The 27,999-nt window shown below is 41.6% G+C and overlaps 1 long non-coding RNA gene across 1 annotated transcript; it reads right to left on the bottom strand.

Moving 5' to 3' along the window:
• Window positions 1-93: 93 nt before the first annotated feature.
• Window positions 94-8,270, bottom strand: LOC309703698. The gene is made up of 2 exons (XR_014275946.1): window positions 4,725-8,270; window positions 94-4,070 (listed from the first exon to the last, which is right to left on the bottom strand). It is a non-coding gene; the product is annotated as an uncharacterized lncRNA (long non-coding RNA).
• Between the last annotated feature and the right edge of the window lie 19,729 nt (window positions 8,271-27,999).

Raw genomic sequence — 27,999 nt, 5'->3', positions numbered from 1 at the left:
GGCCAAGACATGTTTACTTAGCTTGGATGTCTTCTAATAGAGGATGATGGGGCACAGAAAGGTGGTCCAGTTCCCCCCACCTCGCCAAGGGCGTGTTCTAGGAGTTAAAGAGCAACAAAAAGTATCAGTGACACAACTTTAAATGAGCTTTCAGCGGTTAAAACTATTGCAATGTAAAATGTAAATCTTAAAAACTCAAGCCAATATAAAAGCAAAGTCATAAAAGATGTTAAAAATAGAAAAATAAAAATGTTTAGTTCAGTATGAAGAACACCCCCTTTTGTAACCAGCCGGCTTGTAGGTTGAGTTTTGGCTCCCTCAAGTGGTTGGTGATGCTGTTGCAGCTCCTTCTGACAGGTCCTTCTGCACCTCTCTCAAGGTTCTTCCTGGTTCGGTGGCAGCAGCGCACTGTGTGTAATGAAACCAGGTGTCACCTTTCCCTTCGAGCCTGACAGCGTGGGAGGTCCGCTCTGTTATGCGGTAAGGGCCTGTCCAGCGAGGCTCAGCCCACTTTCTCTTTGTGACTTTCAGGAGGACGTAGTCCATTCCAGGTGTAGCCGCCTCTTTCTGCTCTTGCTGGTTTCTTTCAGCGACCTGTGAGGAATACTGGGCAACAAAACTGCGGAGCATGTTATAATATGTCCTCGGATCGAGGTCTGAATCAGCTTCATCCGACATTAACAGGCGAGAGGAGGGGCCAGGAAAAGGCCTGCCATGCTCCAACTCAAATGGAGTGTAACCAGAGGTTTGATTTACTGAGCATCTTATGGACATTAATGCAAGAGGCAATGCCTTAACCCAATCTAATTTGGTCTGTGCACAGATTTTAGCCAATTTAGTTTTTAGAGTTTGATTCATCCTTTCCACTTTCCCCTGGGATTGGGGGTGGTAAACTGAGCCAAACTTATGTTTCAAACCTAATGCGGCTTCAACCCTCTGCAGATCGTGGTTCCTGAAATGTGAACCATTGTCCGACCTTATGACCTCGGGAAACCCATGCTGTGGTATATAATGATTAATCAGACACTTCACCACAGTTCTACTGTTTTCACTTGCTGTCGGCCAGGCTTCTGGCCAACCTGAAAATGCATCCACAGCCACCAGCAGGTACCTGTAACTACCTACTCTGTCCACCATGTCTGTGTAATCAATGATTATTTCTTTCCCTGGGCAAAGTGGGATGGGGAAGTACCCTGCTATTGGCTTGAAGGCGGGCTTGATTCCAAATTGGTTGCACTCCTTACAGGTTTTAACCATGTATTTTGTCATGTCTTTTAGATAAGGGTGCCACCAGGCGGCTAAGTTCCTCATCATTTGTGCAGGTCCCACATGCCCCACTCCATGTGCCTCTTCCATTGCTGTCTGTCTGACCCCTGGCGGTAGAATGGGCCTTCCATCTGGGCCACGCCAAACATCTGTGTTTGTGGCCCCTCTTGTTACCCATAATGATTTTTCCTGGGGGCTGGCTTTGTCCTGTAACTCTCTGATTGTGGCTAGGCCTAGTTGTATGGGTGGTCTTTCTGGAGGGGGTGTGGCTTCTGGGTCCATTACCATAATCAGGGAGGGTAAGTAACCAGCTGTCTGCTTAGCTACTAAGTCGGCCTGTTTGTTACCTAATGCCACTAAGTCCAATCCGGCACTGTGTCCTTTGCATTTTACCACTGCCACCTTAACAGGTAACAACAGTGCTTCCGCTAATTCCCTCATTTCTATCTCATGTTTAATAGGCTTTCCGCTGGCTGTCAAAAAACCAGCTCTTAGCCACTGCTTGAGCTCCACATGCACTGCTCCCACAGCATAAGCTGAATCGCTGTATATATTCACTTTCTGTCCCTTTCCCATCCTTAAGGCTTCAATCACCGCTCTCAGTTCAGCTCTCTGTGCAGACTGTTGTCCTGTCAACTGCTCTGCTTTCACTGTTTTCCATCTCATGTCTGTCTGTTCCACTATTGCCCATGCAGCCTTCAACATTCCACTTTCAGTTCTGAAACAACATCCATCTGTGAACCAATCTTTTTCTGCATCCATTAGAGGTTCTGCCTGCAAATCTGGCCTGATTTTCTCCTGTACCTGCACAACCTCTTCACACATATGTGGTTCCCCTGATCCCATGTGATCAGCCATGTTTATGCCTTCATGTGAGTAGGTGATGTGTGGTGCTTCCAAAATGGTACTGAGGCGTCTCTGCCTGAGTGAAGTGAGTGTGAAGGCCTGTGAGGAGACGTAGGCCACCACACTGTGTGATGTCAAAATTTTTAGTGGGTGGTTCATCACTATGTGTGCTGTTTTCTGAATGATTTTTGCAAGTCCAGAAACGTGTTGTGTGCACGGTGGGTGGCGTTTTTCAGTGTTGTCAAGCATTACGCTTACATATGTCAACACTTTTCTCTCTCCCCCTTTTTTCTGGAACAGGATACCATTGATATGGGTTCCGGTTCCAGAAACATCAAGATGAAAAGGCAAAGCATAATCTGGCACAGCAAGGTCAGAGGCGACAGAAAGCTGTTGTTTTAACTTTATAAACGCCTGTTCTGTTTCTGTAGTCCATGAGAGGGGAGCAGAGAGGTTTCTCATGCCTTGTTCATTTACCAAAACGCGCAAAGGGGAAGTAAGGCCAACATAGTCTGGGACATAGGTCCTGCTGTAACCAGTCAGGCCCAAAAATGACAACATGTCTTTTACAGTTAGAGGTTTAGGATGGTGCAAAATGGAGTTCCTGTGTTCTGGGGACAAGGAAATACCGGACTGTGAGACCATGCGGCCTAGAAAAGAAACCTGTTTTCTTGCAATCTGTAGTTTGTTTTTGCTCACTTTAAAACCTGTGTTGGCCAGGTGGTGAAGTACCACTCTGGTGGCCTCCAAACAGATGTCAGCCGTGGGGGCAGACAGCAAAAGGTCATCCACATATTGTATTAACATACAGTCAGATGGTAGTGGGCTGGTTTGTAAAAGTTCTTTCAAACACTGATTAAACAGTCCTGGGGAGAGGGCAAATCCCTGTGGTAAGCGAGTGTAACGCCATTGTCGGCCTCTAAATGTAAATGAGAAAATGTCACGCAGTGACTCACGAAGTGGGAGGCAGAAAAAGGCATTAGCCAAGTCAATGCAGGTGAACCAGGCATGAGATGGTGGGAGGTTGGTCAAGGTAACATAAGGATTAGGCACAGGCAAAGTAGGAGTGCCAAGTAAGGCATTAATCCTTCTCAAATCATGTGCCATTCTGAACTTCCCCGTGCCTTTTTTCTCAACGGGTAGGATGGGCGTGTTCCACTTAGAGCAGGAGGGCTCCAAGACACCGGCAGTGACCAAACCAGAAATTGTTTCTGCAATCCCAGCCTCAGCCTCCGGTCTGTGTGGGTACTGAGGCTGCCACAAAGGGGTAGCAGATGACAGTTGAAAAGAGACTGGCTCCACATCAACTAAACCTACATCTGTGGGTCCACGGGACCACAAACAATCTGGAAGAGAGTCGAGTAAAGGCGCAGCATCACAGTGGTCTGTGTGTTCTCTTCCATGTGACCCGCTGACCACTCCATGTTGCAGTGTTGAGGAATTAAAGCAATCATTTAAAATTTGGTATGTCTTGGTAGATGGAGAAAACAAAACCTGTGGGAGTTTTGTAGGTGTCCAGTCAGTGGCCGCAAGGGAACGTTTAACCATTCCACCCAGCTCCTTAGCCTGGTGTCCAGGATGTAAGGCCAGTGACACATGGGGAGCTGCCTCATCAGACATCATGTACCACTGTAATTGATCTGTTGTAAAAGTAACCGCTGCTGCCACTCCCTCCGGTGCCGCAAAAATGCACGACATGTTCAGAGACCAAGCCCGCCCCTCACACTGCTTTTGGAACATGTGCTGGTACCAGGTGGTGTCATGCCTGTCATAAAACAGTGTAACATGAGGTGGGTCAGGGGGAGGGACATAAGGATGTAGGAGTGAGAGCCACGGCCGCCATTGCTGAAAAGCAGTCCAAACTCCTGGTTCAGCAGGTGTTTCAACTTCCAATAATGCCCAGTAGATGTCAGCAGAGTCCGCCAAACAGGAGGAGGGTTGCAGCAGAAACTGACCACCTCCCTCTGGCCCATCAGAGCAGGGAAGTACAACCCCAGTAGGGAGAGTCACAGTTAGGCCTTGTGAAGAGCAGAGTATTGTGGCTCCTAATTTAATCAACAAGTCTCTTCCCAGTAAATTCACAGGCGCCTGCTTTGAACAAACATAGCTGTGTAACAAGGTCTGATCTCCAACCGTTGTGGGGAGGGGCACGGTGTAAGGCAGAGTTTTAGGTTCCCCAGATATGCCCACCACTGTAATCACTCTGTCAGTAAGTCTTTCACGAGCAACATCCTTAATGGTGGAGTACGTAGCTCCAGTGTCCACTAAAAAGCTGCTTCTTCTTCTATCTACAGTTATGGACAGCATAGGGTCCGCCGTTGTCCCTTCACCGTCCTGGGCAGTCTGTGGGGTGTCCTATAGCTGGGGACCACCCTCGTAGTACTCCCACCCCATCACAGGCATCTGTGGGGCCGGGGGCACTCCTACAGCACCACGAGGTCCACCTCTGTGGCCAGGATGCTGATAGGGCCCACCACGGGCTCCCCTGCCTCTTCCAGCAGCCGGGTTCAAAGGGCACGCTTTAGCCCAGTGTCCAGGTTGTCCACACCGGAAACAAACATACATCTGGCCTCCCCTACCACCTCCCATCTGACCCCTTGCCCTGAAACCACCTCTGTTTCCTCCAAATGGGGAACCTCTCTGCCCATAAGGGGCCGGGGAGTGATAAGCACCATACTGGGGGGGCTGTGGATCAGTTGGCCATGGGTTCGGATACAAATCAGGGGCAACTGGACCAGGAGGGGGAGCCGCAGCGGCCACAAGCTGCTTTTTAGGCTTGTCACCTTTTCCACCCAGGTCGTTTTTTGCTTTCTGCAGCTGAACCTTCAACAGTTGCAACTGTAAATCTTCGACGCTCTCCGCTTTATCATCAGACTTAATCTGCACTTTGTTAAGATTAAAAATCAAATGCTTCTTCCAGATTGCAAAGTCACAGTCCTGCAAATCAGGATTATCCTCCATTTTCTGGCTTACTGACTCCGGAATGCCCCTCAGCACCGCCCTTCTAAACCACATGCTCTGTGAACAAGTCCTACTGGGGTGATGACCTGTATGGTTCACCCAGTCTTCAACAGCCTGATTTAGATAATGGGTGGGATTTTGCTTTCCCTCCCATTTAAATTTCTGTAAGGTGCCTTGATTTTTGGGTGGGAATTGTTTGCGCAGGGCCGGTCCAATAAACCTCAAGGCCTGCATTAGTGGCACCTCGTTCTCATGCATGGTAGTACCCGCATTTTGTTCCAGGTCCGCTGCCTGAGATCGGGATGTGCACCTAGTTATAATAGCTCTAAAATCTCCCAGTGCGAGGTCCTGTCCAGCTGTGTATTTATCCAAACCAGCCAACCAGGCATTCCCTCCCTCCGTTATGTCAGGGAGTTTGTCCACTAGGGCCTGGACATCTCCGAATGAATAAGGTTGATACACTGGTCTACGTTGCGCTTTAGTCTGGACCAGGGGAAATATGCCTGGAGGCTGAGGCACAGGGCCCTTAGATCTAGTCTGATATCCTAAACTGGGAGGGGTAGAGGGGGGTGTATTGTTAAGGTCACTGAGTTCATCATCAGTATCCTCAGTTTCTTCCCCGCCTGGTGGGGTAGCAGTGTCAGCAAAAACGTGGGCTAAACTCATCTGTGTTTCCGGATCCTGACGGCCCACCAAAGACATGGTAACTGTGACATTTGGTGAAGTGCCAGGCTCAGTTTTTGCAGTAGCGGTCAGATCTCCTTTAACAGCGACAGGAGTGCTGGCAAAGGGGTTGGACCGGGAAAGAGGGGCTGACGCAACACGATTATTCACCTGGACCACTGACCTATGTTCATTTAAGCAGCTGCGTAATGCTGCTTCTTGATCAGTTAATTGTTGTTCAGTGGGTTCCTGTCTGTTCATTCGAACCGCAAATGGTGCGCTCGCAGGGGGGTCAGTTAGGCCCTCAGATCCGGTTCCAAAACAATGGGACATAGAAGAGGGGGCTCTACTACTAGCTGAGGATGTCGCCGACAGAGAGGAGCTTCCTGGGCAAAAATGCTTGGTATCTATGGGAGTTGGAGCTACGGGCGGTTCTTCTCCAATAGTCATTATTCCACCAGAGATATTAAGTACCGGATATATGCCTGCTGAGGGAGGAGTTGAGGCAGAATAGGGAGGTGGCTGAGACCTATTTTTCTTCATGTGTGGTTTTGCAGTTTCCCATAAACACACCCAGTGATTAAATTTAGCTTTGCGGCCTGCGTGCTTATCTGCTTCCTTTCTGTGTCTCACCCCGCTCATCACACCTGCACCTGCTGCTGCTGAGTTGGCTTCTTCCTCTTTCTCTTTTGCCTGCATAGCCTTATTCTGCCAAATTATTCCCCAGTTACCACTACTCCCCTCGTCCTTTCCCTTTTCTTTCATTAACCTTTCAGCTGTTTTCCTCAATGACTCTTTCTGCTTTTTTGCTTCTTTAGGCTGGTGTGTGGAGTTGATGACTGTCTCAACACATGTTAATTGTTCTCCCAATGTGCTAAGAATAGCACCGGGACCCCAACCATCATCATTAGTTTCTCGATCTAATTCTCCATCCATTTTACTGTCAAGGGAGGAGTGTTCTTTTATTGATTTTAAAGGAGAATTTGGGCCAGCTGGGTTTCTGCCTCTGTTAGGCACTAACAGCTGGGGCGCTGCTTTAAAGGTGAGTCAGCACTGAAATATCCCTTCAGGTGTTACCAAGCTTCTACCAAACCGGAGTCTGGCGGGTAACCTTGCCTAGAGCTTCCTGATAGGGGTGCTAGTTGGTTGTCACCTTGTTCACACGTCTCATTCACACTTCATACATTACCTGCAGTCACTCATTACCCTCCTTATGTATGTAATAAATGTGTAAAAAAAAAATTCTATGTGTGGTGTATTATTTTAACCAAAAGAGGAACCTAGTTCCTTTAATTGTGTAATCTGTGAACAACGGAGAACCAAACTGTCCTGCCCAGTGTTCCACAGCAAGCATTCAGCGTGTATTTATGTGTGTCCAATATCAAACAGAACATCAAAACATTTAAAACACTAAAATCATCGGGGTTTTAAGAAGAGATCCGTTTTCTCCTATTGATCAAAGGGACCCCTCCTTTGGACTCCAACCAGTACTTCTCCTTTTTAAGTTTTAGAGGATCTTTTCTAATAAAGTCCTCTGGGCCTTCCTAACCCTTCTGTAGTTTAGAGAATATTACTAAAAAATATTCTCAAGGCCTTTAACCTTTTAATTTGTTTAGAAAGGCGTTACTAATAAACCCTTTCAAGGTCCCAGACCTGCACTGAGGTATGTATCCGACACCGGAGAGCAACCCGTCGGCTGCAACCGTGGTCAGACCTCAGTTCACTCTTATCTTTATTCACTTATTCACTTATTTCTTATTCACTTATCTCTTATTCACTTATTTCTTATTCACTTGTCTGATTCTCAACAAGCCTTAAGTAAGCCAGACAATTTTGGTTATGAATTACTAGGAGTTTGGACACTAAGTATTTTTATAATGTTCAATATAGCAGAAATAAAAGGTCTGCTTACCTTGTTTTTGTGTGCACACAGCTTTTGTCCAAACTCCGTTCACTCAGACCACGGCCGAAGTCCTCCCATCCGTTCCAGTTGACCTGGAGCGGATCCTGTTCGTGACGCCAATTGAAGGATACAAAAAAAACAACAACAGCAATAGAATAATATTAAACACAAAGTGAACCCGTCTTCCTTCATTAAATAGGTTCTTTTAGATGTTAAGGAGGAATTGACTTAACCAGGCTGGCGGAGAATGAAGACAACCGGACACCTGCGGCAGATGGGGAATCAGTGAACTTTTATTGAGACAGAGACAACCTCTCAACACAGCTCACATCAGGAGATTCCCAAGATTTGCTGTGAGGATGGGTATATATTCTCTAAAACTTACAGGAGGGGGTTGTGAGGAAAGTGCTGCATTAGCAGAAAAACAACTCCATAAAAGGAAATCGGCCTTGGGTGTTCTAGTCTCTTCGCTTGCAGATATCTTGCACCTGCAGGATGAGGCGATCGCTTCTTATCGCTCTCAAGGCCAAAGTCGTGAGCACATTTTTATTACACAGTTGCACAGTAACTTTAAAGCTGAACAATATTTAAAGCTGAATAATGTTTGATCAGATTATATTTTCTTCATGAGCAGGAGAAAAAGGAACGCGTGCAAGCCCGCACGGGTGTGGAAGGAACTGCTGCCTGACTGTGGGGTGCCGCGAGTCGTTCGGTGATCCAGTCCCAACGCAGGAACAGCAACAGTGGGTGGCGATGGCTGCAATGCACAACAGGGCAGGGATGCCCTTCTGCCTGCATCTGACGGTGAGACGAGGGAGGCCGTGTTCAGGTGTGGAGTGGGGCGGGACTGTGCGGCCACGCGCTGTCAGGAGGAGACAGGTCTGTGATAGGGGCCTCCTCCCTGGTCTACTGCTGATGAGTTTTATCATACCGGATGAAAAGTTCTTCTCCTGTCTCTTTTATATAAGGACCACTCGCCCATGTGTGGCTGAACTGTGGGATTATGGGACTATGGGAGGGTAATTTTAGTATATGGAAAACATGTTTTAGCCTTGTTTTAATAGTGTATAGTTATTTCTGCCGGCAGGGTTTTTAGCGGGTTGCAACATTATTTTTATTGTATACGGGGAATTTTATCTTGTATTTGTGACTCTGGCTGTGTTTTTTTTATGGAAATAAATGGTGTTTGAAGCCAGCTTAGTTTCTGTGCCCTGAGCGCTGACCTGCTCACCCCCCTTCTCGCTTGTATGTATACAGACGTGGTGGGTAAGATGTAGGTCCACCAGTCATAGCGGCTACACATACACAACAACAATAAATCCTCATGCGTCCCCGACTTCTGTGACGTGTCTTCTCCCAGTGTCCGTGCTTAGTGTCCTCACTCCCTAATCTCCGTGCACCTCGTGCTTGCGGCCCTCTCGTTTTTGCAGTCCTCCTTGGAAAATCACAGAGGGAGACGTAAGAGCACTCTCGCAGACTGACTTGCTGGGAAACTGACGGGAAGTCTCACATAACGATCCGGCTTGGAGAGAGCTCAACCTCTGACGAGGCTTTATCAGCTGCAGGTGTGTGTGATCATCTTCCCGGCTGAACACAGCCTGTAAACTGGTGCTCTGCATATACAAGACAGTGCATTTCTGTGTCTGTCAGGCTTTATTTTTCACAGGTTTTTGGCACAGTCCCAATGTGCATTATAACATCATTAATAAATAAACCCTCACTGACTTAAATGACATCACCTAGATTTTAGTAGATTGCAGTAACTGACTTCTTACCTCTCCCAATACAAATGCATAATCCTGTAGTTGTTGCTGTAGGACAAACAGCCAAAAGAGAATGAAAACATTAGATTTAGACCCATAACGACCTCGTGTTTCTACACCTGTATGGACCACATCCACCAGTTTTTCTCTATCTGTGGAAGCTATCAGTCCACTGCTTCCTGTTTACACCATCAGTGTGGTTAATGGAAGTGATCCAATAATCAGGCTCAAACAAAAAGTATTGTTATCTGGGTTTTATTAATTTTAGTCTTGTACATTTCAGTCATATTTAATGTAATAACGTGATTTGCAACTGATTTGCTGACAACTTAGTATAAATCACTATGTGTAAAGTTACACATAAAAAGTAGTAATAATATTAATAATTAATATCATACTGAATATTAGAGATGGACCAATACCAATACATATCGGTCCGATCCTGGACTAAATTACTGGATCGGATATCGGGGCGAAATAAAAACTGTAATTCAATCCATTAAGTATCACAAGAGCACCTCACAAAACTTGTGACATGGCGTAACCCGGCTCATGACCTTAGCACGTCGAAGCAGTGTGCGTCACGTGATAGAGTGGCTGTTGTGTGCAAGACCTGTCAGCGGTCTAGAGTTACTTTACACTGAAGTCTTCTGGAGCCTCGCTATATAACCAGTGTTTCATCTCGAAGAAAGCTATCCCAGAGAAGTAAAGCAAGTGTGTAAGTTCATCAATTAATATTTGTAAAGCATTCCTAAATTAACCTTAACAACTGATTTATGGATCTCGGACGTCTGTGCTGCTATTGAAATTTTAACAACAACCTCCAACACCCCCAGGGAGCGTTTTGAAGTGGTTTAATAAGCACATTGCAATGTGGAGAGAAACATCACAGCTAAACACTAGGATAATCTCTGAAATTTGGCCGCTGCCCTCACATGTTAAAGACACAGACAGATAAAGAACATTCCACAACTCTTATATCTCAAGGGGGCTATACCTTCAGCCCAATCCTTAAAACCTTCTCCCTCACAGAGAGAATTATGACCTTTCTTTCTGCTTGGCCGTCACCTCCCTTAAATAGGATGTCTGGAGATTTTCAAGTCTACAATGGGTCCACTGTGAAGGTGCATCTCCGAAAACATTAGAGCACTTTTGCATATGTGATGTCTTGATAAATCAAGCAGATATTTAAAGTTTACACCGCATGAAAATATCTTGAAAGTTTATATAAGATATTGCATTTCGTCATTTTGAGCTGATTGGAGACTAGAACAGCCAATCAGACTGTTCAGACCAATCAGAGCAACACATTGTGACGCAGCAATGAATTGTGTTCACTTAAATGTAGCTTTTCTTCGCTCAAAATAAATTTCTCCTCAAAATGCAACACTTGCACCTGCAATTTTTTTTTACATGAACTCAAATTTTTTTTTTTTTACGTGTGCTCAGAATAGTGGCACAAAAATAACTCCATACAGTTGTGGCTGCCTCCAGCACAGGAACACTTCCGGGTCGCGATTCCTAAGGTGACCCAAAACATCTGGGAGCACACACTGAGAGACGGGGCAAAAAAGGAGAGAAAACAACAAAAGACTACACACAGAAAAAATTTAACATATAGAAAAATACGTGAGCCCTGGGTCCCTAGTAGAGCTGGGTATCGTCACTGATTTCTAGAATCGATTCAATTCCGATTCACAAGGTCCCGAATCGATTCGATCCACGATTCGATTCAATTCGATTTGAATCTGGGAAATTTTGACAGTCAGAAATATTATAATTCAGATCAGTACATTTACATATTTTTGTATCAATAAAAAGGAAGCTGACACACGCAAGACTTTATCAAAGGTGTGAGCATCACAGCAGATGCCTTTGTGTCAAAGTAGCTGAGGATAAAACACAGAAAAACATGAAGGTGATTTTCCTGGCCTGGGATTTTATAAAAATATTCTGCAGTACATCAAAAATTCACAAAACAAAACAAAAGAATTCATGACGATGTTTATGTGAAGCGTTTGGATCTTCTTTTGCTGCTGGTTCGGTCAATATTGTTTGGAGAGACATCAAACTAACAGCTTTAGAATCGGCTCATAAAGGGCGTGAACACAAAGCGCCGACAGATCAGAATCAGCTAGCTGTCGGCTTTCAGCCCCGACTGAGAAAGGCGACATCTCACTGATTCTGATCCGCGGGTCACGCTGTGTGTTTAAGTCTATGTGCAGAATCCCTGTACCTGCTCTCATTTACTGTTTTAGCTGTTTGGTGGTTGTTGAAATTTTGTGAGATGTCACCAGAGATTCTGGCATTTCGGGCAAAATAAATTTATATAAAAAAATCGATTGAGGATTTTAATGAATCGATTTTACGTTATCCAAGCTAGAATTGATTTTAATCGATGAATTGATTATAAAAACCCACCCCTAGTCCCTAGTACCAGGCCATGACAAGTATAACAGAATAGTTTTAGTGTTTTGTTTATTAAAACTCTAGTATGAACTACAAAATGCAGCAACACATTTAAAAAAACAAAACAAAATGGATGCTGTATCCTGTATCCTAAAAATAATAATGAGAGAGACGGGATTGTTTTCTTTTACACATGCACGTGTAATAAGTTGAAGTAGTCGTATCAAAAACATTAATTCATTGAATACAAATGACTGTGCTCCATGAAAATGTGAATCCTGCCGGCGGCAGAGTGTAGAAGCAGCAGGTACACCACCTGCCAAAACTGATGTGAAGCACACCAAAATCTGTTTTAGTCGTGGTCATGTGACCTGGGTGTTTTGTTGTGCTTTGTCACCTGCGCTTCGGAAGCTCAACACAATACCTGCCTCACACTCTGTCAGTAAACAATGTTTTAAATTAATATTTGACTAAATGTAGGAGGTTTTTTTGTTTCACAGACGTGCTGCTGACAACCAAACTCCATTAAAAACTTGCAGATTTAATGCTGAGTTAAATGATTCAGCTTTAAAGGAGATGCACTCTCACTAAACATAGTGTAAAATAAAACTTATCAGAGACATCGTGACTGTGGCTAAATTAAACCTAAAAACCAAAACCTAATTCAAGACTTAAAGACTATATATATATATATTTATATATAGTATATATTAATAAGTGTTATAAAGTCATATAGTGTAGTATTAAGTGGATACAGCCCTGAAAAATAAAGGCATGAGACCATGTGTCCTTGGGGAGTAGAAAGCTGCAGACTCTCGCTCATATTTGCCTGGGAAAATGTAGATAAGAGGGACCATCTCTAGTGGAAAGTTACTGAGACACTGTTGTTTAGACTGGAATGAGAGCTTCTGTAATGAGACTGTCAGGGGCACATCGCCATTTTGAGATCCGCGACAGCGTGTCATGCAGGATGCACCTCCCTTCTAGAAGTAATGTGAAAGAGAATAAAAGTGTGAAATGGTCTACTGAGCAGTGTTTTGTCTTCCATTGGATGCCTCTGAGGAATCAAAAGAACTTGGTGAAGTGTTGGTACTTAACAGCACACACATAACTCTACATGTATTATAGGAAAATTATTAATGATAATGCACAGTAGATCTGACCAAAGTCTACCTCTGTCCTTTCTTGCTGGTTTTCAGTGGTAGAAACAGTGTACACATCTATTAAAGTCATTTTCATTTTCCATTGGTTTGCTCAACATTAAACATTGTAGTTTTATTCGGGTTATTTTTAGCTTTGAAAACAACCAAAGAAAACTTTTAAATTTCTCCTATCCTGTCTTGTCTGCTGGGATTTAGGAACTGTGTTCACAGGCCAAGGTTTTTGCTTGGAAAGTGACCGTGCTCTCATTTTCAAAGACTTCAGTATTATTAGGGCCATTATGGCCACATCCAAATCTTGGCAAATAATACAGAAAACAACAAAACAAAACAACAAAAAACCCTACTAAAACAACCAAGTGTCCAATAAAATGCCAGCTTTATGTAAGCTGCGTCAGACTCATTGACTATCTTTCCTCTAAACTTTCAGCTTTGTGGAGCTGCTGTCACACTGTGCCTGGGATTTCTGAGATGACCCTAATCTGAAAAGCACAGAGTCGCTGCTTTCAGAAACCATTGAAATTTTTTCAGGTGTTACAGACGTTTAAAGACAGTTGGATGATTCCTGTCTAAAGCCAGCGACTGGTTAGGATTTAGAGGCTTAAGCATTCCCATCCCTGAGATTTATTAACAACCTGTACAGTGCCCTGAATCATGGAGAACCATGCCTGAACTTATTTGCTTTTTTCCCTATTCAACAGCTTGATTTTCCTAATGGTTTGCATGCTGGTGAAGCAGAATCATCTTTGTGTAACCTTGCTTATGTTTCTTTAAGCATTGAGGCACGTCATTTACAGAATTCCTGGTTTTAAAGAAACAGGTATGGTCACATGGCCAAAAATACCACTATAATAAGTTTTGGTAGTGAACTACAAAGCTACATGTTGTTGTTTTTTGACTCTCTGTCTGACTTTCATCTTCTCCTGTGACACTATGCCTTGGATTTCTGAAATAACCCAAATCTTACTGAAAAGCACAGAGTTGCTGCTTTCAGTTTTTCAGGTTTTACAGATGTTGTTTCCTGTCTAAAGCCAGCGACTGGTTAGGATTTAGAGGCCTAAGCATTCCCATCCCTTAGGTTCACTAACAAACTGAATCATGGAGACACAGACTCCATAATCCTTTTTTTTTTTTTTTTTGCCTGTCCCGTTTGGCTCTTTTGCCATCAGAATTATTGTCTAAAGGCAAAGAAAGATGCCCAACGGATTTACTTTACCAAATTGACCATCCCAGCCTTGCCATAATGGTCCATTTGATTCACCTTTTATTGTTTATTTTATTTTCACTTGCTGAATACGGGACAGACTTGACTGGGGGAAAGAAGGGGAGAAAGAAAGAGGGAAAGAGAAACAGCTGAGAAGAGGGACGGGGGAGAAGGGCAAAAAACTAAAACCAACAGAATGGACAGAAAAAAAAGAGAAAAAAAAATGCATCTATCGATCACCTGGATCACCTGTTGAGAAAGAAAAAAGAAAACAAGAAGAGAACAAGAGTAATAGAATAAACAACATCACAATGATATATGGGAATATGACAGTAAATACTAAATGTTAAACATTATTGTGCAGCACATAAGATCAACAGAACACAGTGTGCTTTGAGGTAGGAGCCAAAAAGGGTGTAGTTTGTGGGTGTGATCACCCGTGTGTACACCTGTGAGCATGGACGCGCTTGTTTTTTTAAAAGGTTCCTTCATGTAATGATCTGCTAGAGGGTGTGGGGGGGGGGGCACAGCCCCGTCCTCCAGGGCATGAAGCAGGTATGGAGGAGATCAAGACTCCAGACATCCAGAGGCCCCCAGAACACAAGAGACCAAGGAAGACTAACAGACTCCATAATCCTTCCTCACTTGTTCCTCCTAACAACTATGTCTGTTCCGAGAATGACGTCTGAGCTTATTTGCTTTTTTTCATATTTAACAGGTTTGCATGTTGGTGACGCAGAATCATTTTAGCGTAACCTTGCGTGTGTTTCTTTAATCACTGAGGTGCCACTGCAAAAACATTTGATGACTGTTTTGACTCACAAAGCCTGTTGCCCCACAGGTTTTATGGAAAATATCTGCAAGTCCACTTGTTACCTTTTTGAAAATTACAGATACGCCTACTTGAAGATATCAAACATTTATGTATGTTTCTACAGAGACGTCACTCCCTTCTGGTTTCCTCATTTGACAGTAAAATATATGAAAAGACCAAATACAGACCTTCTTAAGAGCCAACTTCAGTCCACAGATGCAAAGATAAGCTGTCAGGTAAGTTATGCATCATTAATTATAAAATTATATTATTGTGTATTTTATATTCTAAACATTATTCTAAAACTTAGAAATGATCATTTAAACCATTTTAAAGACACGACAGATTTTACATGTTTAAAAAGTATTGGATATAATGTTTTTGGACATGCATATAAACTGTGTTTAAGGCACAGGTTAAAAACTGGTTATGGACAAATCAAGGATGTGATCATGTATAAGTTGTATAGTTTTAATGTTTTATTTGGGAACAGAATGGTGTGTATGTGTGAGTTTGGTGATGGAGTTTTTATTATGAATGAATTATGATTTTTTTATGAATTATGTCTATTTTTTATGTTTATGGACAACAGATGGAAATTAGCCCTTGGCTCTAATCTGGTATGTTTACATTCATGTAATTTTTTACATTTATGTTCATTAACATGCACTGTCCTAAATAAAGAAATTAAATTAAATATACTAAGAAACTTAGACTGCAGATAAGAAATCTTAAATAAACATCTTTGGTAATAAATATGGTACAATAATAATCATGATTATATCTGTTATACATAAGCAGAGAATGGAAGAAACCTGTTTACTGGTCATCCTGCTGCTCTCAGGTCAGTAATATTAATATCTTAAACATTTCAAATATATCCTATAAACACATTGAGACAGACTGATGTCATTTGGGTAATCAAATTACATGCACATTTTTAAAAAATGTATTTATTAACACATCAACCGCAAGCACCGGGAGAAATTCTTTACCTCCTAATACCACAATACCTGCATTAATTTTCAATTATGTTGGTTTTTTAAAATCATTAAATTTAGATTTTTTGAATGACTGTTTGCAGCTATTTCTATGGTAGCTATTGAACTAACTAGTTTTTAATGTTTAATGCTGATACATGGTCTGAAGAGCTTGGAATGCAAAGCATCTGGACTTCTTTGAGTTGCTTGAAGACGTTTCACATCTTATCCGAGAAGGTTCTTCAGTTCTAGGGTCAAATGATGGAGAGTCCCCAATTAAAGTCATAGGGGAGGGTCCCCCAAGGGGGTCGAGAACCCCCTATTGATCCTCTACCTAATCGCACGAGCCAAGGTGTGAAAACGGGTGTAGGTCACAATCAGCCAAGGTGAAGCCGCTGTCAAAACCTAGCCCCACCCTATCATGTAATTTCCTGAGGTCAAAAGGCCAAGGATGAGAGTGGGCGTTAAGGCATCTGGGAAAGGATCTCAAAACTGGATTATAGATGGCAGACAGTTGGTGTCTAATCTTCTTTTCTGTGACCCCCTTGGGGGACACTCCCTTAGGACTTAAATCTGGGACTCTCCCCCATTTGACTTTAGAACTGTAAGAAGCTTTTCGGATGAGAGGTGAAACGTCTTCAAGTAACTTAAAGAAGTCCAGACACTTTTCTTTCCAAGCTCCCTAAACTACGATGACCTTCACTTCTTTCCCTCCTCATTGTTGCATAAGCATTTCTTTTTTTAATTTATTACATAAAAAGCACCTTCACTAAGTTAGCTGACTGATTTCACTCTATAATTGATACAATGCTTATCCTGGACATTGACGAAGTAGGGTTCAGAACTAATAATACAAAGCTACACCAAACTTCACATACCTCTTATGTCAGTAGGTTGAACTAGCTCACCGTGTAGTCCTTGTGAACTGTGAGTGTCTATAGAGAAGGTGAACAACATTAAAGCTACATATGTTGGTCAGAGCTACTTACCGCATGTTTTTTCCTTAGTCCTGACTAAAAAGTTATGGTTGAAGATGCAGAGTTGGGTTTTACTCTTCTGCTTGTTGGTAAATGAGGACAGTGCCAATGTCCCTCCGTTCCTTCTGCTAACTGTGTTAGCATAGCAAGATAACTGTTAGCTAAATGTTACTTTTAGGTATTGCATTATCTTTTTTATTTCCTTAATTGTCAGTACTTGAAGGCAGCGGTTCTCAAACTTTTCACAATGAGTACCACCTCATAAAATATATGGCTCTTGAAGTACCACCCTTATGACTGACATTAAAGTACAGTAGTATAGGCCTATTTAACACCATATACAGTTTACATGAGACAATTTCATATCTTATATGAATGTTATCACTTGTCACATCTTCTTTATGGCAGTTAAAATAGATAATCATAAAAAGTGTACCGCATTAAAATATTCACAGCAGGTGGGATATCCGATCTTTAAGCGATGACGTGATTAAATCTTGTGACTCCTGCTTCCAGTTCCAAACTACTAAGTTTATTAAGGCTGTTGTGTTTTTAACATGTTTTAATGCCTTTTATCTTGTTCTCTTTAATCTGAACAAGACCCTAAAAAAAGCACAACATTATATACCAACTAGCCCAACTTCAGTAACCCTACAAACACCACTGCTGTTTAGTTTTCTGTCTTCACGTACGTTGTAATTTTTGCTGTGGTGGTTAAGCTCCAAGATTGTTGGCTTCATGACCCTCCTTCGTGGTTTGGGGACATCAAAGCTCAGTTTGCTCTTCGTGGCATTTCAGCTGATGACACATATTACATCGTGTGGTGGCCTCGCTGGATCCACTGTCCACTAAACTTTTCACAATGAGCACCAATGTGATAACCCTCCGTGACCCCACTGATTATCCCAGGGGCCTCCAACTCATGGATAGTGGCTGGGATCACAGCACTGCGGAAAAGGGCTCTTTTTATTTACCATCAGCATTTTGGCACCGTTGCACAGCGTTGTCTGCCGCCTTGCAGTTTTAAGGTCCAGGGAAATGAGCCCACCAGTGCTCTGTAGCAGCCATGGCCACTTGCGGTAAGGAAAGGCTACTCTTCATAGAGCACCCGAGCTTGGGGAAATATTTTCTGGTAAACTCCAGCTCCCAGAAGAACCTCTCGTGTCATCTTTGCATAGCTCCACAATGGTATATTGTTAAATCTTAAAAAACTGATCAAAGATTTCCCCGTGTACCACTAGAGAGAGCCTAAGTACCACCAGTACTACGTGGACCACAGTTTGAGAACCACTGCTGCAAGGTAATCGGAGATGTTTTTTGTAAAGAGATAATATAAATATGAATGGTCTTTGGATCTATACACTACATATATTACTACAATTATGACCAAGGGGTTGAATGACACTGTATTCATTCAGAGTAAAGTAGCCTGGATCCTGTTCACGAACTTAAAAACTCGAGTCTGGATCAGTGTATCAGAGCATAATACTCAGTTAAATTTTTTTGTTGTTGCAAAAATTGGACTACAAGAAATTTCTCATTGTTATTGTTTTGAATATGAATGTTAACCAAGCAAGTATTGCAAATATTAAAATAAGAAACCCATAACAGTGGTATAGTATATGTACATATTAGAGTTTTAATAGTTTTCTTAGTCAAATCTGCTATTCAGATATGAAGCACTACATATCGTTTTTGGCATTTGACATTAATTTAAAAAATGGTATATTTTAATATTTTTTTAATATTAACAATGCAGTGTTGTTTATGGAAACCCGTTTCCGGCACTAAAAAAATTTAAAAAACAAGTATCTATAACTCGAAATTTCAAGTTATTTTCTCAAAATTTTGAGTTATTTTCTCGAAATTTCAAGAAAACATAACTCGAGATTTCAAAATTTTGAGTTAGCTCTGCCAATCAGTAATTTCCGAATGAAGTCACTCTCCTGTTACCCAGAAGCATATGGCACAGAGGAATGGGCACTCAAAACTGGATTGCAATAAATTGGCGCTTTTGCGAGTACGTTTGCTGATAGTAACACCATGTGATTCAGCTATTAACACAAGGATTTCATCATTTGTGAAGCCATGCTGAAAATACTCAGCAATCTGTGCATTATGACTGGATGTAATACTGGTAGCTTAGCTGTAGCATTTGTAGCTGAGGGCTTCAGTGATGTGCGATACCACTGATTTCCTTTCCGATCCGATACCAAGTAATATTCAGGGTGATATCGACGATACTGATCCAATACCGATACTTTGTACAAAAACTTCCATCCATCCATCTTCATCCGCTTTGTCCGGGGCCGGGTCGCGGGGGCAGCAGCCTAAGCAAAGAGGCCCAGACCTCCCTCTCCCCAGCCACCTCCTCCAGCTTATCCGGGGGAATACCAAGGCGTTCCCAGGCCAGCCGAGAGATATAATCTCTCCAGCGTGTCCTGGGTCTGCCCCGGGGCCTCCTCCCGGTGGGACATGCCTGGAACACCTCACCCAGGAGGCGCCCAGGGGGCATCCTTGTCAGATGCCCGAACCACCTCAGCTGGCTCCTTTCGATGCGGAGCATCGAAACTTATTTTATTTATTGTATTTCAAATTATAGCATCATAATGATTACAGGACATCAGATTACGTGTTCTTATCACTTAATAATGCAGAGTTCATCATATAGAAATACAAAAACTTAAGTTGTGCGCTATTTGAACACCTTGCCTGCCTGCAGCACTAAAGGACTCCGTGAGAGACATCTGTCTCGCCCTAGCAGCACCTGTCCCTCTCCTCCTCTTTAGTTCGTCTCAACATACGCTCCTCATATTCTGTGATATGATTTACTCTGAGGTGTTTGACAAGGTTAGTGATGTTGCCACAACCATACATCCTGGCGATCGTGGCTCAAGAGTTGGGAGTTCGCCTTGTAATCGGAAGGTTGCCGGTTTGAGCCCCGGCTTGGAAAGTCTCGGTCGTTGTGTCCTTGGGCAAGACACTTCACCCGTTGCCTACTGGTGGTGGTCAGAGGGCCCGGTGGCGCCAGTGTCCGGCAGCCTCGCCTCTGTCAGTGTGCCCCAGGGTGGCTGTGGCTACAATGTAGCTGCCATCACCAGTGTGTGAATTTCCGGGAGAATCCCGAATTTCAGTGCTCCTCCCGAAAATCTCCCAGAGCCACCATTCTCCCGAATTTCTCCCGATTTTTCACCCAGACAACAAAATTGAAAAACCATATCGCAGAATTCATAGTGCAGCCCAGCCAATTCCAGTTTCCAACAATGGCGGCAGCTACTTAGTTTTAATATTACTCTTATTTCTCTTTCTGGGTCGCAAAAAAAAAGAATGTACCTGTGTAAACTTCAAATATCTGAGCCGACCGACACATCGTCTTCAAACCCCCGCGGTCTTTCGCTACTCGGGTTAAACATGATATATAAGTCACTTTGATAACTTAAAAATGTTATTGTTTGGCTTTTTCAGTGTTTTACTTGTTCATGAGTAAATCGGTTTGGCTGAGATTAAAGTTATTAGATTAGATTAAATTAAATTTAACTTTATTAATCCCTCAGGAGGGTTCCTCTGGGTTTTCACACAGCTGAATAAACGTCAAACAGAAAACTAATTAGACAAAGTGTGAGCGCCCGGTTATATTTTAGATAGCAAGGAGCAGACAGCAGAGTTTCACTCCACTGAGGGAGCTCCACCCCCCCCCAACAGCCCTTTTGAATGTCTCCCTATGGCCACAACACCTCACTTTTTTGTCACATGTATCGCAAACCACGTCTCAGCTGTTTGTGGAGGTAAAATACGTCCGCACAGTTACGCTCAGCCATTGTTGTGAGTGCGCACACCAAGGGGCTGCGAGACATTTATACAGCCGTATTTTGCACATGACTATGAAAGGCGGGAGAGGAAGTAGTTCCTTTGAATGCAGACAATCCGAATGTTATAGTTTCTTTCCACTGTGTTCCTGTTAATGATAAACTACAAATTTACTCTAAATTACTAAAATATCAATATTTTAATGTGAGAATCGATTCTAGAACATAAATGACTGGTATCAGAGGAATCGATATTTCAGGATCGATCCGCACATCACTACCGGGTAACAAGGAAATTACATCATTCACGTAGATTACTGATTGGCAGCGCTAACTTGAAATTTTAAGTTATTTTCTCAAAATTTTGAGTTAATAAGTCGAAGTTTCGAGACTGATTAAATATAATGGGGTCGGCGGACGCGCCCGCGCGTCAAAATCAAGATGCAGAGTCTCCATTTCAACTTGGGTTGAAAGTGCGGACTTCAAACTATATACCATTTTTTAAATTATATGATAATAAAATGATAAAAAATACACGCAATGTTTTTTTCTGAACAAAACAGTGGCGTTTACAGCGGGAAGAACGGTAAAAACTGCGTTTTCTACAGACAGCGCTAGCAAACACTCTCTGCTTGTGAGTGAAAAAAGAAAAAGAAAAAACACCCCTTCCCCATTGGTGTTAGAGTGTACCATGTCAGCCAATCAAAAAAATGATAAGGCAACATGTGGCACTTGGTTGTTTAGGGAGAAGGGGAAGTTTTTAGGAGTGACACCGGCGACGGAAAGCGGGCGAGCGACAGAGAGAGAGAGTGAGTTTTCACATGTGAGACATTAGTGACGTTTAGCGTGTTTGGAGGCTGTAGTTAGTGTGTTGTGTAGTTATTGTTGTGTGTTGTGTGTCAGTTAGACTGCTGAATGTCACAGTTGCTCTAAAAAAGCCGTCAAAGGCAGATTCCAGTGTAAACGCTGATTCCACTTGGAAAACTGGACTGATGCACCTCCTGCAGTCAGACCTGCAGGTTTAGGCCTGTGCTGTTCTCCTGTCTTATACTGAACACAAACTACATTTTTTGGACTTGCACAAATAATTTGTGTGCCTTCTTATTTGATGCAGCCCAGCTGATTGTTCTGGAAATAGATTTAAATGGTTATATAAGAAACTGAGGCCTTGGCTGCATTTGTAGGTCAATAGTACCAAACAACTTTGGTGTTTGCAAAACTTGTGCATAATTTTTAGAAATGTACAATTTCTATTTGCACTTCAAGTTATGAAAATAATTCGTTAAACAAGTTTGTGGGTTTTACAGTAAAAAATATAACTTTTTTCTACCTGGATTTTGAATTTTTTGTCTGAATTTAGATCAACTGTGCTAATATAATATACCAAAATGAAAAAATAACTCAAATTTCAGATATTTGAGGTTGTGCTGAAAATACTGATACGAAACACGGCCAAAAAAACATATTTTAAAGGTGAAATATAGAGGTAAAATCAAAAGTAGTCAAAAAGTAGCCAATTATACCCTGGACCCCAGAGGGTTAAGCTGTTAAATTTACTAGTACTCAACAACTGAGGAAATCGTTTGCGTTAATATTGATATGTTGTGTGAGATGTTTTTTGAGCATTAATGTCTAGATCTTTGAATTTTGGACAATTAAGAAAGATTACAACAACTGGGAACTATTACTTACATCTTACTACACTTTTGAGAAATTGAAATTCTGTTGGATATGTTGACCAACAATGTATATGGCTATTTGATCTCTGTCCCCATGTATGTTGTAATGTTGTAAAGTTCCTTCTGCAAAATCTCTGTACATCACCAATTAAAAACTATATATATATATATATATTTTTTTTTTTGATAAACAAAAAAAGTGATGTTCCAAAAATGTTGTAATGGTTGCACTAAACATAGTTGTTGCATTTTAAGTACAGAGAAGAGAAAAAGAAATACAATTAAAATATAAAAAATATAAAAATATAGCTCATTCACCAGCAGGACCTTCTTTTATGCAGTGATATGAAAAAGAAACTTCAATCAAATGTGTTGAACGGAGAAATGTGATAAACTAAATATTATATGAACTAAAAGGACAGAAATCTCTGTAAAAATGTAAGATAAGAAAGTAAAATATCTCAATAATCTAGGTAATATAACTATAACAAATTATTTTTGCTTTTTACTTTCTGCCTCTGATACACCTCCATTAAGTATGACTATTTATATTGTCTTTTCAGTCTTTTTCAGTGATTCGTCTAACAGCCCAGTTTCCACAATAAAAACTTTCATTTTTCTCAGGAGGACTTTCCACTCTTCCTCCCCACTCCAGAGAATACCACTTTGTGAACCAGCTGAAGACCTGGACCGAAGCTCAGAGTTACTGCAGAGAACACTTCACTGACTTGGTCACCATCTACAACAGCAACATCAACCAACTGCTTCTCTCAATTTCACCAAGGATCAATGCTGCGGCTTGGATAGGGCTCTATGATGATCGTTACAGCTGGAAGTGGTCCATGGAGGGAAAACTTTTTTATGTTGGCAGTACACATGAGTTTTTGATCTGGGCTAATGGCCAACCAGACTGTGTAAATGCAAAGGAATACTGTGTGGCTCTTCAGGGACAAACACAGATGGATGATAGACCCTGTGGAGATTCTTACCCTTTCCTGTGTTACAATGGTAGGAAAAAAGATTTGTTGCCATAGTTACCCTAAAATTTCATGATATTCACAACATGGTTTTTTTTTTAAATTCTTTGTTTCTTTTAATCTTTTACAGCCAAAAACACAAGTTACATCTTAGTGAAGGAGAGCCGCTCCTGGTCAGCGGCTCAGTCGTACTGCAGGACATACCACACAGACCTGACCAGTATAAGAAGCAAAGAGGAGAAATCCAACATCACGCTCACTTTGAATGGATCAGGGGTTCAGTATGTGTGGATTGGTCTCTACAGGGATCCCTGGTCCTTCTGGTCTGACAACACAACCTCCACATTCACTAACTGGGGGTCTTCTGAGCCTGGAAACCTCTATTTAATTGAGTACTGTGGAGCATTTAATTTAATGTCAGGGAAATGGGTTGATGTCAACTGTGATGTCAGATTCTCTTTTTTCTGTTTCACAGGTGAGGTCCAGAATGCAAACACTGTAAGATCCTGTCATCATGTAAAACACTAATGTTTGTGTTGTTATATGTGGTTCATTTTTAGCAGTGACAAAGCAAACAGTGGTGAAAATGAAGCTTCAGTCAGAGGCAGACATGCACAGCACAGAGATCCAGCAGCAGGTTTCACAGCAGGTCAGCAGTTCAGTCACCAACACAAACTTGACACAAGTTCAAACTATGCTTCATGTTTTTCATCATCTGCACATTTTGTCCAGCTGTCAGGCCTCATGCTGTCAGAAGGACTGACAGACTTCAGGATTCGTTGGAGGAAACTCCAGAGTTACCATGACGACCAGTCAAAGAAGCAGGATGTGGACGGTAGCTGCAAAACTGAAGACTGACTGGACTGAACCACTTCATGTGTGAAGTTAATAACATGCTGTGCTGAGCTGTCTCATCCTTTGAATCTTTCAACATTTCAGAGTGTAAAGTTCCACCAACAGCTCATTTGTTCAGCTGCAGTTGTAGTTTGGTAGAAATTCTTTAATCAGAGGTCCACTTACTAGTTTTCCTGATAGGCTCTAGTCTCTTGTTTTGTTTTTCTCTTTCAACACTTTAGACTCTGTCCTTCTGTGGACGTCACTGCACAGGCTTTGTCTGTGTGCAGTTTATTAGGATCCATAGTTCTGTTTCATCTGACAGCAGCCTCTGCTGACTTACACAAATGATGGAGAAGAAAGTGAGGAGAGCCAGAGATCTGCTTGAGGAGGTCAGGGGGGAGAACAAAACATTGTAGTGTTTATGTCCTGTTTCTACTTCTGCTGTTTAATAACTGTAACAGCCATGAATGAGACCATAACAGTCCCAAACCTTATCTGATAGAAATTTGGTTCATCGCTTTCAATGGAGTGCAGTTTCAAAGCATGCTGGATGTCCTCGTATCTGTCATTTTAACTTGACTGCCACTTTGTAGGAGCAGACAGAGTCACAGAGACCTAACTGTAGTAAGCAGAGCAGGTGATGGGTAAAGCTTGTGCTGGTGTTGCCATAGTTACTGTTGTGATCTTAGTTTTTGACTTGTACTTTCTCCTGTGTTAACATGTTTGTCTACTTTTGTGTTTGTAGCTTTCAGCTTTCTTCTAGTTATAATTTAAAGGGTTTTTACGTGTTCAGTTTCTTTTATTTCAAGTAATAAAACAGCTATTTGATTGAAAACGATGCATCGATGTAGGCAGGTATACAGAAAGTAATATAAAGCAAGAGATACATATTTAAAAAATTTAAAATTTTATTGCCTTGTGCGGCTCCTTTTCTTATTCAATAATTTCACTATAGAACATTTACTTGTGGGGATAGGTTAATTGGATAATCCAAATTGCCACTAGGTTTGAATGTGCGAGTGAATGTGAGTGCGAATGGTTGTCTGTCCCTGTGTGTTGGCCCTGCGACAGACTGGCGACCTGTCCAGGGTGTACCCCGCCTCTCGCCCTATGACAGCTGGGATAGGCTCCAGCGCCCCCCGCGACCCTGAAAAGGATAAGCGGAAGCGAATGGATGGAACATTTACATCTTGCCCACACTGACAATTTGGTTTGTTTCATTAGCTTGGCTGGAGTGAACTCATGAAAATAGGGACTATTTTTCTATTATTAAGTGAATAAGTACTTTGTGGATTTTTACACTGAGTAATAAATCATGTAACATTGTTCCAGATCCATGACCATAAATATTTTTGATGCTCAGGTTTTTTGTTTCCTTTTTTCTCTCTCTGTAAGGTTGAGGTTTATGTTAAAATCAGAAGTTTTCAAATGTAAAAGGCCTGAATGTGATTTCTACAATCTAAAAAAGAGCAGCTGTAGTGGAAACAGGAAGGTTGAGAGAAGACAGCTGACTGAAAACTCCAGAGAAACTTATACATGTTTAGTTAAACTGGTGCTGGGAAGTATTTTATACGCATGTTGCAGTTATGCTTTGTACTACAATTGTGTTTAATATATAACTTTTTATCAATGACAGTAAAAGGTCAAATCCCAATGTTCCTGCTCAGACATGAAGGTTGAACGTTGTCTCAGAGTAAAACTGGATGCCTGAGGTCTCACAAAGTTCTCTTGAATATTTTCTGTGCGTCTGTATGTTTGCAGACTTTAACTTAAGGCATTACTCACAGTTTATACCACTGTGATGTTAACCACAGGTTAACCAGGGCAATCATGAAAGCACTACAAAAAGCAAAAACCTTAAATAAGCAGAAGAGAAAAAACTAACTCTTAACCCTTTAAGACCTACCATAGAACCGCGTTTTTAGTCACTGAAAACTGAGATTTTTAAAAATGCTTTGGCATGTTCCTAGCAGCGTTTTCCTTCATTTCTGCCTTTACATGTGGACGGGATTATTTTTTAAAACAAAAACAGAAAATCTCAGTTTTCAAAAAAAACCCGTGTACGTGTGGATGTAGCCCAAGACCGCCAGAGCTTATATTATATTTTTACATGTTGTAGAGCCATTTTTGGGAGCATTTCAAGTTGCTATACATCAATACAACAATTATAGCCCAGATTTTAATAATATGTCTGCATTAAGTGCATAGTAATTACATAAATTGCAAAAAAGTGCAATAAACTACAAAAAAATTGAAAATCGTTTTTGCTTTTTTAATATATATTTCTAGTTAGAGAAGTTTAAGAAGCTTATCTCGCAAAACTGTAAATACAAAAAAGTTGCACAAAATAGTTTCCCACCACAGGAAATTTATTTTGAGTGTCTTCATAGTTTTATTTTTGAAATACACCAATTTTTATATACTGCAGGAAAAACAAAAATAAATATTATAGTGCAAATTTGCAAAAAAGCAGCATATGCATCAAAATAAACTATTTCCAGCAGTGCAAGATGAGTCCTAAGCATCCCAGAAACGACACAGAAAGTCATAAAGTCAAAGATAACTTTTAAAAACACCAGTATAGGCCCTGAGGCCCTGATGGTAAAAAAAAACTACATTTCCGTGAAAATGACATCACTTCCGGTTTCGAGCAAGTAATGGTGGACATGCAAAAGTTCGCGCTGACGTCTGTTCCAACATAGGAAGTATTATGAACAGCTGATCGGATCGGCAAAGCGTGTTTCTGGAATATTATGTTTTTGTTGCTGCAAGTGCTTTTTATGCAGTTTTTTTGCAAAGATATATGTGGAAGGAAACTGTGACCGAGGACAAGCTGATGGCATAAGTTGTAAGTACAACTCCTCCGGTTTCATATGCAAAAAAAATTATTGCACTAGCTTACGTGGTTGCAGTGCTACCGGGATTTAAAAATAGTTACGCAAAACAGAGCGTGCCCACTCCGACCGGCTCTAAAGGGTTAAATCTTAGGGTCGACTTGAGATTACCACATCTGTAGGAACATAAACTGTCACAGATATAACAGATTTAAAAATGCATTGTTGTACGTCACTGATAAAGAGCTTAAACTGTTCTTTTTTTTATCTCAAACTTTTTTCAGCTTATAGTTCACATGCTAAAAGATATATGAAAAACATGTTATTGTAACCCAGGTTGAATGTAAGGCTTATGTGTCATAATAAAATCCCACTTTATCTCTGACAAAGTTTCATTATTTTTTCACATTATATGAGAGTTCATTCACTGAGTGTCAGAGTCCAGCAAAGTCACATCCACTTCTAAGACAGTTTAAAAAACACAAGCCTTCCACGGATGTGGAAAAACCTCCGCATGCATCTGGATCTGGTGCCCACAGTAATAGAAACATGATAGGACTATGTGGTTGAATTCGGAGGGGTAAGAAAACAGATCCCAGTTGACTGCAGTCTACTGACACCTACTGGTGAAACATTTCACAACATGTCAGTTTTATTGACTGTTACCTCTCTTCCAGCCTCGAGCACAGACGACATTCAAATCAGACTCTCACTTAAATGAGCTGTTTGGCAAGAAAAGAACAAATAAAAGTCCTGCGATAAGAAAGAAACCATTTTTTGGTAGGAAACATCCTGTGAAATGTCAAAGTACTGTCATGAACTCACACAATAGCTGCACACAGTGGTAAAAAAAAAAAATAACCCACTGTAAATTTAAGGTGGTGCATCTCTGTGTATTTTTTGGCCCAGTCCCAGTGTGC

The sequence above is a fragment of the Aulonocara stuartgranti genome, assembly GCF_965226115.1.
Source record: "Aulonocara stuartgranti genome assembly, chromosome: 3".
Lineage (NCBI taxonomy): Eukaryota > Metazoa > Chordata > Actinopteri > Cichliformes > Cichlidae > Aulonocara > Aulonocara stuartgranti.
This window is presented reverse-complemented; position numbering and strand designations above follow the sequence as displayed.